Genomic DNA, 11,472 nt, shown 5'->3' on the forward strand with positions numbered 1-11,472 from the left:
GCAGCCGCAGCACCTCTGGGGGTACCTTCTCCTTGGGGTTCACACTCAAGAGCAACAACCGGCCCTAGCGAGCTTCCTAGGTGTGAACCAGGGGCTGCATTCAGAGCGCACGGGCAGCTCCATGTGACCTCAACCCCGGGCAGACCTGCCTTCGGGAGCAGGTGGTTCTGGGGGGTGGGCTGGGGTGCGGGCGGCACTGAACCAGCCCAGGCTGGCCACTGGCTTCTTCGCTGCTCATCCAAATAGAGACCTCGTGGCCCACCCTCACTTTTTTTTAATGAGAAAAATAAATCCCATCTCCCAGTAACCCTCCTAACCTGACTTAAACCGGTGTGTTTTCCTGCAGCCGGGTCCCGGGGTTTGCAAGTGTATCGGGTCGATGCTGGAGGTGAGGGGTCTCGGGTTCCCCTCCACACCCTGCCCGGCGGCCTCTTCCTGTCAGCCCTGAGGCAAAGGTTTGGGCATCTGCAAACCAGGCTGTGTCCTGGGGAAGCCTATGCACACACGGCCTATCCACACACGGCCTGTCCACACGCGGCTTGTCCACACGCGGCCTGTCCACACGGGAACAGCACACGGAGGTCAGGGCGGGCTCCACAGACGCTGGCGGAGCCATCCCCCGCCCCCACCCCCGCACTGCCCAGTGGGCAGAAGACAGGCCATTTGGAAAGCCCCTGTCCTGGCGGGTAAATGATGTCATCAGGCTTTCCACACCCTCCCGCGCTAGGTGGATGCCGAGGCCGAGAGCCTGGGTGTGGCACACACGTGCCTAAAATCGTAAGGCCCAGGAGCACGCAGCGTGTAAATGCTCACACCTGCACTGGGAGGCTGGGCTCAAAGGACAGGTCACTGAGACGACCACAGCTACAGGGCTCCCTGCGGCAGGCCTGAGACCACATGAGCTGAGGCCTCCAGAGAGGCCAGAAAAAGAGCACGAAGGTTTTTGGGGGTCAGCTGCCAGCCCCTCTCTCCCCTGCCCCCTGCTCCGCCCCAGTGTCCACCTGTGACCTATGACCTGCGTGTAGGAGTAGCCAGACCAGTGGCTTGAAACAGGGCACAGGCCCCGTCCCCCCGCACGGGGTCCATGTGGTGGACTCGTCCACGCGGCGTGACCCTCGTCCTCCACAAGGGGGTGGCAGGCCTCCAGCGACGTGAAACTGCCAGAGCCGCTGACAAGTCGAGCCTGAATGCCCCAGCGAGACGGGGGAGGGAAAGGGGCCGAGGGCAGGGCCGGCCACTGCGGTCCTCTCTGCAGGCCCAGGGGGCGCCCGCCGGCCGGCACTGTCTCCTGGCAAGATGGTGCACCAGCCCCCCCGTCTCCAGACCCTGCTCTTCTCCGGGTATCTCCTCACTTTACTCCACAGAAGCAGGCCCCCTCCGCCCCACCTCCTGCGTCCATAATGCCCATTTATGAGGGGCACGGTCAGGCCCACTCCCCTCGGTCAGCAGGGATGCGGGGAGAGGGAAGAAAGACACTTTCTACCTGCTGGGCCCCGAATAAAGCCCCAGCTCTGTTCCTCAGAGCCCACATTCAGAAAATCAATCATGTAGTGACCCTCAAAACAACCTGGGCCTGGGGTGGGGGCGGGCACTCAAGATCGGAGAAGCTCACTTGAAAGAGCGAAGGACTTAAGTCCCGGCGACACAGCAGCCAGCAGGGGAGCCCTCAACCCCCTTCCTGCGTTCTTCTCCGGCTGAGCTGTGTTTTCACAGCCCTTGTGGCCAGCGTCCAGGTCACCGGGAGCCAGAGCGTCCTGTCCCCGCCGCCGGGGAGCACACGGGGCCAGGTCTGCCCGAGGAGCCAGCCCTTCGGCCAGCCCTCCTGCCGTCTGCGGGTCGGGAAGGGGGCGAAGCCGGTCTGCAGCCCGCGGGGGCCGTGGTGGGCTGTGATTACAGCTCGGCTGAACTTCCTCCACAAAGCAAGGTATCCCAGAAAGCACCCAAAAGCAGGAGAATCAGGCAAAACAATCGCTCACTTGTTCAACCAAAGAAAGGTTTCTAGATCTAATTGCTGCCTGCGGTGCCCGCCCCACAAGGTGGCCGGGTGCAAGGCAGAGCTGTATAAATAGCATGACAAACAGCCGCAGTTTCAATTACTCCATGATCATCAGTGGATAGAATAAAGAGGCAATTTTGCAGAGGAGAGACCACGGGGAATACATTGGACTGACAACTGCCTGGAATTCAATTTGCCGAAGTGATATTGAAATATGGGGAGAAGTCGCGGGCGCTGATTAAGTCTCAAGCTGCTGCATTACTAATACTGTCTCCTGGACCTGTGCGCGCCGCTGTCGCCATAGCAACGCAAGCATCAGCGCACCCCGCGAAAAGGCTCCTGCGCAGACTGTTCATTTACATCGGTGACAAATGCGGGAAAAGTCAGCTGCACCCAGAAACCAGGGCTCCCCGAACCCAGCGTCCTGGCAATACTGCACGGGGCAGGACACACTGCTGCTCTCTGGTTCGGGTGACGTGACACGTAGAAACCAACAAGCACATACGAAAGATTAATGAAGAGGGGGTCAACTAGTTAGCTGAGGAAATAAAAACAGAACATCTTTCCCGCAGCTCTGCTGAGATTCAGACTCGCCCCAGCGCGTGAAAGGGGGACATCCCTCGCGGAGGTGTTTGAGGGAAGGATCCCCGCACACGCACACACACACCTTAAGATCGTTTAACAGCATCGTATTCTCGGTTCCCGTGTTCACGCCACCGCCGGCGCCACCGCGCTTCACGACCGGGCGAGGGTCGAGGTCACCAGGAGCGCGTGGCCGGCGGACTCCCCCGGGGCCCATTCGGCAACTTCTCATCTCACCGTTTTTGCTATTAACTTTTTAACTGTTGACTACGAAGGAAAAGAGAAATATGAAAACTATACCATGTCCAACCTTCTATGTTAATTAAGGGCGTTTGCTTTCCTGCCAGAGCAGGCCACAGAAATACTCAAGTCTGACGTACAAACATTCTCTTTTCTGAAAAAACGAGCCAGACGAGGAGACATCCCTGACCTTAATTCTCAAATGTTTGCTCTCTCAGAAGTGGCGGGTGGTCAGGCCTCCCGCGGGGGCACGAAGGCCGGCATTTCTCGAGCACTCCCAGCCGCTCCTCGAACCCGGCGGCGGCTCCTTCAGCTCCCGCTGCCCACCGGTGGCATCTCGCCCTCGGCAGCGACCACAGCTCCCGCCACCTGCGGTGCTGCAGCTGGAGGCACAGAAAGGTCACTCTCATGCTGTTTCCACAGAAAAGTGTTTCCCAAACAGCTCGCTCACTGCGGGTCAAAGTCCACTCTTAGCAGGACGTGTGCGAAGTGTCACTGTGTGGGCCGCGTCCCCTCCGGGGGCTGTGGTCAGTGTCTGCAATACGGGGAGGTCGCCGTTTTCATTTGCAAGAACCCGTGCTTCCCGTGGCGCGGACACCCGAGAAAGTGACAGCGCCCTCCCGCCTCTCCTGGGCAGACCCCGGGGTCTCCAGCCTTGGCCCGCACCCCGGCCCACCGCTGTCCCACTTCCTGCAGACGCCGCCTCGGTCCTTGGGGAGTGCCAAGGCGCAGACAAAAACCCCAGGGGCTGCACCAAGTTAAGCTTCAGCAGAAATCCCAGTTTACAGCTCTGCAACACGAGGCGAATCCGTCATCTGATTCCACGTGCCTCATTTTCACCAGCACCGATGGGGCTCGAGACGGGTGAGGGGAGGCAGCGTGTCCGGAACCCACAGCACCTGCTGCAGGCCTCGTCCTGCCTCCTCTCTTCCAGCGCCTGACCCCACATCATGCTCACCTGTGCACCGAGGTGCTCCTCAGCACACCCACCTCCACCTTCCAGATCAGGAAGCTCACTGCCGCAGGTGGGATGCAGACGGGCCCGACCTCCACTGAAAAGAGTATGGAGGGTCCTCAAGCTAACAAAATGGACCTACCACACAGTCCAGCAATTCCCCTCCTAGGAATCTGCCTGAGGGAAAGAAAACCACTAGTGGGAAGGGATGTCTACACACCTATGTTCACCGCAGCACAGAAGCCACGTCATGAGAACAACCTAAGCACAAAGGGCCGACGAGTGGGCCAGGAAGATGTAGTCCATACACAGTGGACTACTACTCAGGCCTGAAAAAGATAAAATCCTGTCACTTGTGACACCATGGATGGAGCTGGAAGGGGTGATGCTAAATGAACAAGGCAGAATGGGTGGTTCCATGCACACACGGAACAGAAAAACCAAGGGCCGTGAAATGGGCAAACCTGGAGGAGCCGGTCCGGTCAGCGGGTCCTCACCTACGTGCTCACGATGCAGGACACACTCAAAAGCACACACGGGATGAAGCAACAATAACTCAGTGTTTGCAGGGAGTGAGAAAAGGGAGAGCGGAGAGAGAGCATTCATCCGATCCCAGTGTCCACGCTGTGGAGACCAAGTCAAGGGCCACGCGTGGAAGTGGCCACCGGCCCCTCAGCAAGGCGGCAGGAGCTGGATGTGACAAGGTGGCAAGGCAGGAGGGGGGCTCGCTGCGGCAGAGCTCACTCATACAACAGCATCTGGCAGGTCGACTAAAGCCTGTAATTTTAAACTAGAGATGATGAGAGACGCACTTCAAAGCATCTGCCATGATAAATGTCCGAAAACACCCATGATTTCCGTAGACGAAAATCACAGGAAGGACCATCCCAGTGTGAGTGGCCGTGGCCGACACTCTTCAGGTAAGGAAACCAAAGCTTCAGCCAGAGAGTGGTCAGGGAGCGTGTTTGTGAGCCGCTGGCCCGGGAACCATCTCTGAGACGCCCGCCGGCCGCTGAGCTCTGCCTCCGCCACCCTCCATCCACCACAGAGCCCTGGGGCGCCTCACAACCTCTGACAGCGACTCTGTCCTGGCGACACTGGACCCGGAACCAAGTGGCCTCTCACGGGAAGCCTTGTGAGTCTGCACAGCACGTTAGCGCTCGCACGGCCCGAGGTGCTGCCGCTCTGTCCCCACCACCTTCTCCGATGCTCCCTATCTTGCCTTGCCTGGGCCATCTCTACACCTGACAAGGTTTAGAGAAAAGTGACCAAACGTGGTTTCCAAAAACTGAAATCAAGCCCCAGGGCTGTGGCCTCTAGCAAGCTTGGGGCCTCGTGGCCGTGACCCTGAGGCTGCCTGACGCGCTCACGAGCTCCCAGCCCTGGTGAGTGTCCCAGCCTGGGCAGCGCAGCCAGTGCACCTGCTGCTCCAAGTTCCTCACGAACGGTCAGACACACTCTGGGACATTTCCAGGGGCTGAGCCCCCTGTAGTGGCCGCTCCCTGGTTGGGAAGGTGCCTGGGCAGGCCTGATGCAGCAACTCTGCCGCCCCGTGCCCACTGAGCCCCGGCCTCGCAGGCTGTGTAGCCTCCTCGCCACCCTCCCGCCCCCCTCCCACCACCCGCCTCACGGCGAAGCTGGCTCTTTCCCACTTACCGGGAACTGACAAGGCTGACCCGGGGAGCCCGGCACGCAGGCAGCCGCTTGCACATTCCGTCTGCGTGAATCCACCTGGTCCCCAAATGCCCCTCTGGGCTGTGCCTTGCTGGGCCCTGCAGAGGCCGAGGTGCCTGAGCACTGGGGTCCTGCGCAGGCCCATGGGAACCGGCAGCTCCGGAGCCCTCGGTGGGGGCCAGGCTGGTGGCCCTGCGCCTGTGTGATGCGTCAGCGTGGCTGCTCCGTCCCTCGCACCCCTGGGTGGTGGGGATCACCTCCTCCCCCCCACCTGGCTGCCCCTCTCTGCAAGGAGATGCTGAGGGGGAGGCGGACTCCAGGTCAGCGACTCGCGTTGGAAGCAGGAGGCCCAACCGCAAGCCTGGCCAATAGCCACAGGCAGGGAGCCGCCCCCTGGCACGAGGGGCCTGGACGGGCAGGCTGGGCTGGGACAGGCCCGGGCCGAGGAGAGCAGGGAGCAGCTGGGCTGCACCCCTGGTGGGGCTCATGGGACAGGCAGGGTCTGCTCTGCACCACAGCCGCTATCCATGGGCCCAACACCTCAAGGGCAGCCGCTGGTCTGTCCTTAGGCAGCACGAGGCAGCGGCGGCCGTGGCTCTGGGCACCCCGACCTTCACTGGGGCGGGAATCCCCTCTGACAGCCGCCCCGAGCTCATCTGCTGTCAGAGGGAGCCATAGAGCAGGGCCATAGGGAAGGGGGCGCCCACCGGCCAGTCCATCCCCCAACCCCGTGGCTAGGGCAGCAGCAGCAGGATGAAGCCTCCCTCCTGGGGACACAGACTGACGCTTCGCAGGCTGCTGCAGACTTGACAGAAGATGCCCGGTGTCCGTGGCTCACGTGAAACCAGGCACTAGTGTCGCGTTGTGACAGCCGTGGCAGAGCGTCCGGACATTATTCGCAGAGGGGGAGGAGAACTGAGGGGCGGGGGTGGCTCCCCCTCCCCAAGCTCTGGCCTGCGGGGACCCAAGCAGCTGAAACGGGACCCACGTCGGTGTCCCCACCCCGGACCTCCCCGCCGTCTCTGCGCGGGCTCCGCTCCCTGGGCAGCCAAGGAGGCCAGAGGCCGCAGAGCCCAGCAGGCGCCCTCCCGGCTCCTCTCTGCAGCCTCCGTCAAAGCCTCCCACCGGGCAGCAGACCCGGGGCAGCCAGGTGGCTCCTCGGCCGGCTCAGGCAGAAAAGCCACTCGCCCGCGCCGGCAGCTCCAGGTGCCCCGAGTTCAGTTCTTGTCTTTTTTCCATTGTTTGGCCTTGCGGTCTGACGAGCTTGTTAAAATAGTTCAATCAACTGACCTAGTTCCTGCCCATCTCTACTCCACCGTCCACACAGGCGGCTCCCGCCGCCGACGGGCTGAAAGGCCCCGCAGCTGGCCGCCCTATTTGAAGCGACGCCTCCTCTCCACGCTCTGTTCCGTGCGGCTTCGCCCCGAGCCCCAGCGGCCCCGTGGGCCCTGGTTCTCTCAACGTTTTAATAAGTGACTTTCGGCGAGGCCCAGCGGCCAGGAGACTGGAGGGCGCCCGCGTCCCTGGTTCCCTGTTTTCCTGGCTTATTAATGGTAACTAATTGCCTCAATTTGTGCTAATTCAAAAGGTATGACCTCTGATGTCAGTATACGCCGAGCACACTAATTGGGAGGTTTCTGATGATATCGAACAAATACGCTAAATTAAACTCATGGGGGAGAGGCCCTGTGACGGGAGACCCCACCAAGTAGATAATATTTTTTTAAAACCCATTAACAATCATCTGCTGTGTGACTTTTGTATGCGGCTTCAGGGACTGGCCCGCTGACCAGCACTGGGCGCCTGCCCCGGAAGCTGGGGCGGGTAAGAGAAGCTTCCGCTCCCGGGGGGTACAGGGTTAAGTCTCACGCTAGCAAGCTGTCCGCAGCCACTGCGGCCTGAGTCCATCCCCGGCCAGGGAGTGACCCACAGGGTGCGGCAGACCTCTCCTGTCTCCCCGCGGCTCCCCTCAGCAGTGTCTTTCAGTCAGTCTGCCTGTTCTGCTCCCCGCTTTGTCTCTGGTGAATCCTCTTACACCCCCACCCCGCATCTCTGGCCTGTACCCCAGTTCTTCTGTGCAAAAATAAATAAAATCTTAAACAAAAATAAAGTTTTTAAAAAAATCAGAGAGAAGATCAAACTAAACCCCCATTAACCAGAAGGAAGGTAATAATGAAGATGAGAAAAGAAATTGGAAAATACTAAAAACAATGGAGAAAAATCACTCAAACTAAAGCTGGATTTTTTAAAATACCAATAAAATTAATAAACATTTAACTAGACTGATCAAAACAAAAAGAGAAGTTTCAAAATAGTGAAATCAGGAGTGAGAAAGGCAACATCACACTGGCAGTAGAAAAATCAAACTGATTATGAAAATATTATTAACAACTGGTCTGAATAAATGAGTGCAAATAAAATAGGGCTTCCTTGAAAGGCCAGTGTTAGTAACGTCAGCTAACTAATTAACATCACATGTCGCTGATGCGCCCTTACGAAAAGATGAAAATTCCGAATAGGCCCATATCAAGGAAAGAAACTTAATTAGTAACTTTCTTAAAAACCTCCCTTAAAGAAAGCACAGGGCCAAATGATTTCACTGACTGGCTCTGTCAAACATTTAAGGAAGAAATACTGTCAGCCCAACATTAAATCATTCACCAAAAAAAAGGAGAAAAATTCTAATTCATTTTATTAGATCAATCCAATGCCCTTCATTAATAGGACACAAACAACTTTAGCAAAATACTAGCAAGGTGAATTCAACAAATGCACACTAAAAATTCTTAGCAAACACATTATGGAGGGGAACTTTCTCAACCTAATACAGAGCATTTCTCTCAAAATATCCCACCGCTAACATCATATATAATGAGGATAATCTTAGACTAGTCTGAGGCGAACACACACATTTCTGCTCCCCACACTTTTATTCAATGCTGTACTAAAAGGTTCTAGCAAGCTGCCCTGCACTCTGACTCGGGCGGTGGCGCTGGGGGGGTGTGGAGCCCGCGGGAAGAGGGGAGCCACAGGGCACAGACACCGGGGGTCAGGACATGCCAGATGTGGCCAGAACCCCCATCACCAAAGAAACATGGGGGGATCACGTGTGGTAGTGTCTGTGGTCCAGAGATGTTTTTAAAACCATGCGGATGTTAGGTGAAAATGAAGACCCACAGTGTGGGTTTCAGTTCTGCTCGGTTGTCCAGTGAAGTTTAATCCCCTCCAGTTCTGCCTCCTGTCCAGGCACCTTGCTGCCCCCAGGGCCCCGCCGAGGCCCCCAGTTCCCCCGGCCAGCAGACCGCCTCGCCTTCCAAACCTGCAGCGCCAGCCCTCAGCACGGGTCGCTGTCTCAGCCACCGAGGGGCCTCGATCCTAAGCGAGCATGTGTGTTCAGAACCAGTCCCGACGACAGCGTGGTGCCCCCGCGCTGACCACACACTAGCTTGAGACCAGGACTGTGACTGGTCAACTCATGCCACTGGCCTGGCCCACGAGAGGAGTTCACCCCTGGCACTCACAGAGGCCTCCTGCAGCTCGAGCTGGTTGTTCCAAAACAGCTTCATGTCACAGATGAAAGACAGAGAAGGAAGGAGGCCGGCAGGCAGGCAGGCAGCCAGACAGACAGACAGAGTAAGGACAAATAGATGACGGACAGGTGATAGGTGGCAGATATGGACAGACTGATAGATTATAGATAAGTGACAGCAAGATGATATGCAGATGGGGAGAGAGATGACAGACTACTTTTATTACAGACGTGAGGCATGATTCATGCACACACGTGCAGATATGAATCCTTTTTTGCGCTAACTCACCCCTTGAGAAACCCGCTTTCTGTCCAGGCCCGGGAGAGGTGACACTGTTCTCGCCCTCCCCCATGCGAGGGCGTGTTTCCAGGGTGCTTCTATCACACTGCACGGGATCCACAGGGACAGCAGTGACCGAGCTAACAGTTGCTCCCCACAGCAGCGCGGGGTGGGGCGGGGGCACAGAAAGTCCTGGCCCCGCGCTGGCCACAGCCGCCAGGAGCTGGCCCCAGGCCGCCGCGAGCCCAGGGGGACGCAGTCCCAACAGTCGCTCGCATCCAAACCACGAGCTCCAGGCCGTGGCCCCGATGAAGCTGGCCACGCCAGTACCTGAAAGCAGCTCCTCCTGTGTCCCCCCGGGAAGCAGCGCGGAGGGCAGTGCGGGCGGGCGACCTCTGACCGTGGTCACCGGGCTGCCTGGCTCTAATGGCGGGAGCGACCCTGGCCAGAGCCGCCGTGGGTCCGGCTCCTCTGCCCGTCCTCCACGCCGCGACCTGCAGGAGGCCCCCAGCTGCACAGGGATGTTCCATGAAGGGCCCGCGTCACTGGCTGTAAGCCGCAGGCGTCACATCGAAGGGTGTGGAGGCCCTGCCCGCAGCCAGCGCACCCCAGCAGAGGCCGTGAGCACTGTTCATCCGGCCGCCTCTCCGCTCACACCCTGCGGAGCCCGTCCATGCCTTGCCCCCCACCCCACAGCAGCCTGATGAGGTCAGACTCCTGCCTCCGCAGCCTCCACTGCCGCCGAGGAAGCCGGGCCAGGGAGCTCAGCCACGCCCGCGCGGCCAGCAGCTGCACGCTTGACCCCGACAAGGCTCTCTTCGCCTGTGGCCATGGGCCGGCTGCACACTTGGCCCCAGCTGGCTGCTGGAGACCCGCAGGCCCAGGCCCCTGGGGAAGGTCACAGGAGCCAGGCTGCTCTCTCCGAAGTGCCCAGACAGGCCCCCGGGGCCGCGGTGGCTCTCCAAATCCCTCAACAGAGATCATTTTCAATTTCTTCCTACCGTGATTCTCTAACAAAAGTTTAGATGTTCCGGCAAAAATACTTTGCTTTCGTAATCAAATTAACTGTCTCTCATTCCTACGGCCACTGAAGTAGAACGTTTCCTAATTAGAGTATTTGTTCACCACAAGCCTGGCGACAGTGTGACTCCCTTCCACCTTGTAAGGCTTCCCACCCCGTTTTTCTTGGGCCTCAGAGCATGGGCCACATCCAGAAACCTGCCTGCGGGCCAAGTGCCTCCAGAAAGCAAATCAGCACACTCTGAGCCGGCAGGCGCACCGCTTAGCAGGGGCTTAATGGCAGTCGAGGAAGAAAATCACCAAGTACTTAGCAGAACTATTTTGAGGGCCAACAAATGAGTCAAAACGAAAATTATTCTATTACATAAGGTCAAACCAATCATTTGGCAAATATTTATTACTCAGCCCTTTGTCCACATTTTTCATCTACTAATCACGCTTTAAATGAATTCTGCCTTTTAAAATGTTAAGGTATATTTTTCTAGTTTAACGAAACAAGAAAATAATGGTCCTTCAAGAAATTAGGCATCAATCCGTCAAACACACCAGAGGCAAGACATCTTGAGTCCTCTCTCACTGCGCTCAAGTTAAATCCTGGTAAACGGTGTATTTTTCAATGGCCTGATGGTTCAGATGAAGCAAGAGTAATCAAAGGCAGGCCAGGACCACACTGGGCTTGCCCCGGAAGGTCCCCTCCTAGTCTCTGCAGTAGTGAAGGCAGAACTGAGTCCTCACCCCTTGGCCTCCTGGGCCTCCCTGGCGACCTCCCGGACTGACCTTCCTTTTCCCACCCCAAGTCCTTCTGTCTGAGCTGAGCTGCTGAGGACGCACCCAAAGGCACGTGGGTGAGTCATGCATGTGGGTCTCTCCCACGTGCACAGGAGGTACAGATGTTATTATAAACGTCTTAATGGCTTCCTCCTCTTAAAAGGTTATATATAAGTACAATGAAAACTATAACTCTACTATTGTTGCTTCTCTCTTACAGTGCCTGCTATGAAATGGAACTGTGGCAGAGGTGTGTATGTATGTATAGGGAAGAACAGTACACCTAGGGGGCGAGGAGACACACACCCCGGGCCCCCTACAGTGGACAAGGGGTGCCAGCACCCATGCCGGAAGTGTGCCAGGTCCGGAGAGGTCAAAGCAATGTCAAAGGTCCTGGGTCAGCAGCCCTGTCCGGAGTGGGAGGCCTG

Source organism: Talpa occidentalis, unplaced genomic scaffold (genome assembly GCF_014898055.3).
Source record: "Talpa occidentalis isolate TD23 unplaced genomic scaffold, MPIMG_talOcc4v2.1 talOcc4.8, whole genome shotgun sequence".
Taxonomy (NCBI): domain Eukaryota; kingdom Metazoa; phylum Chordata; class Mammalia; order Eulipotyphla; family Talpidae; genus Talpa; species Talpa occidentalis.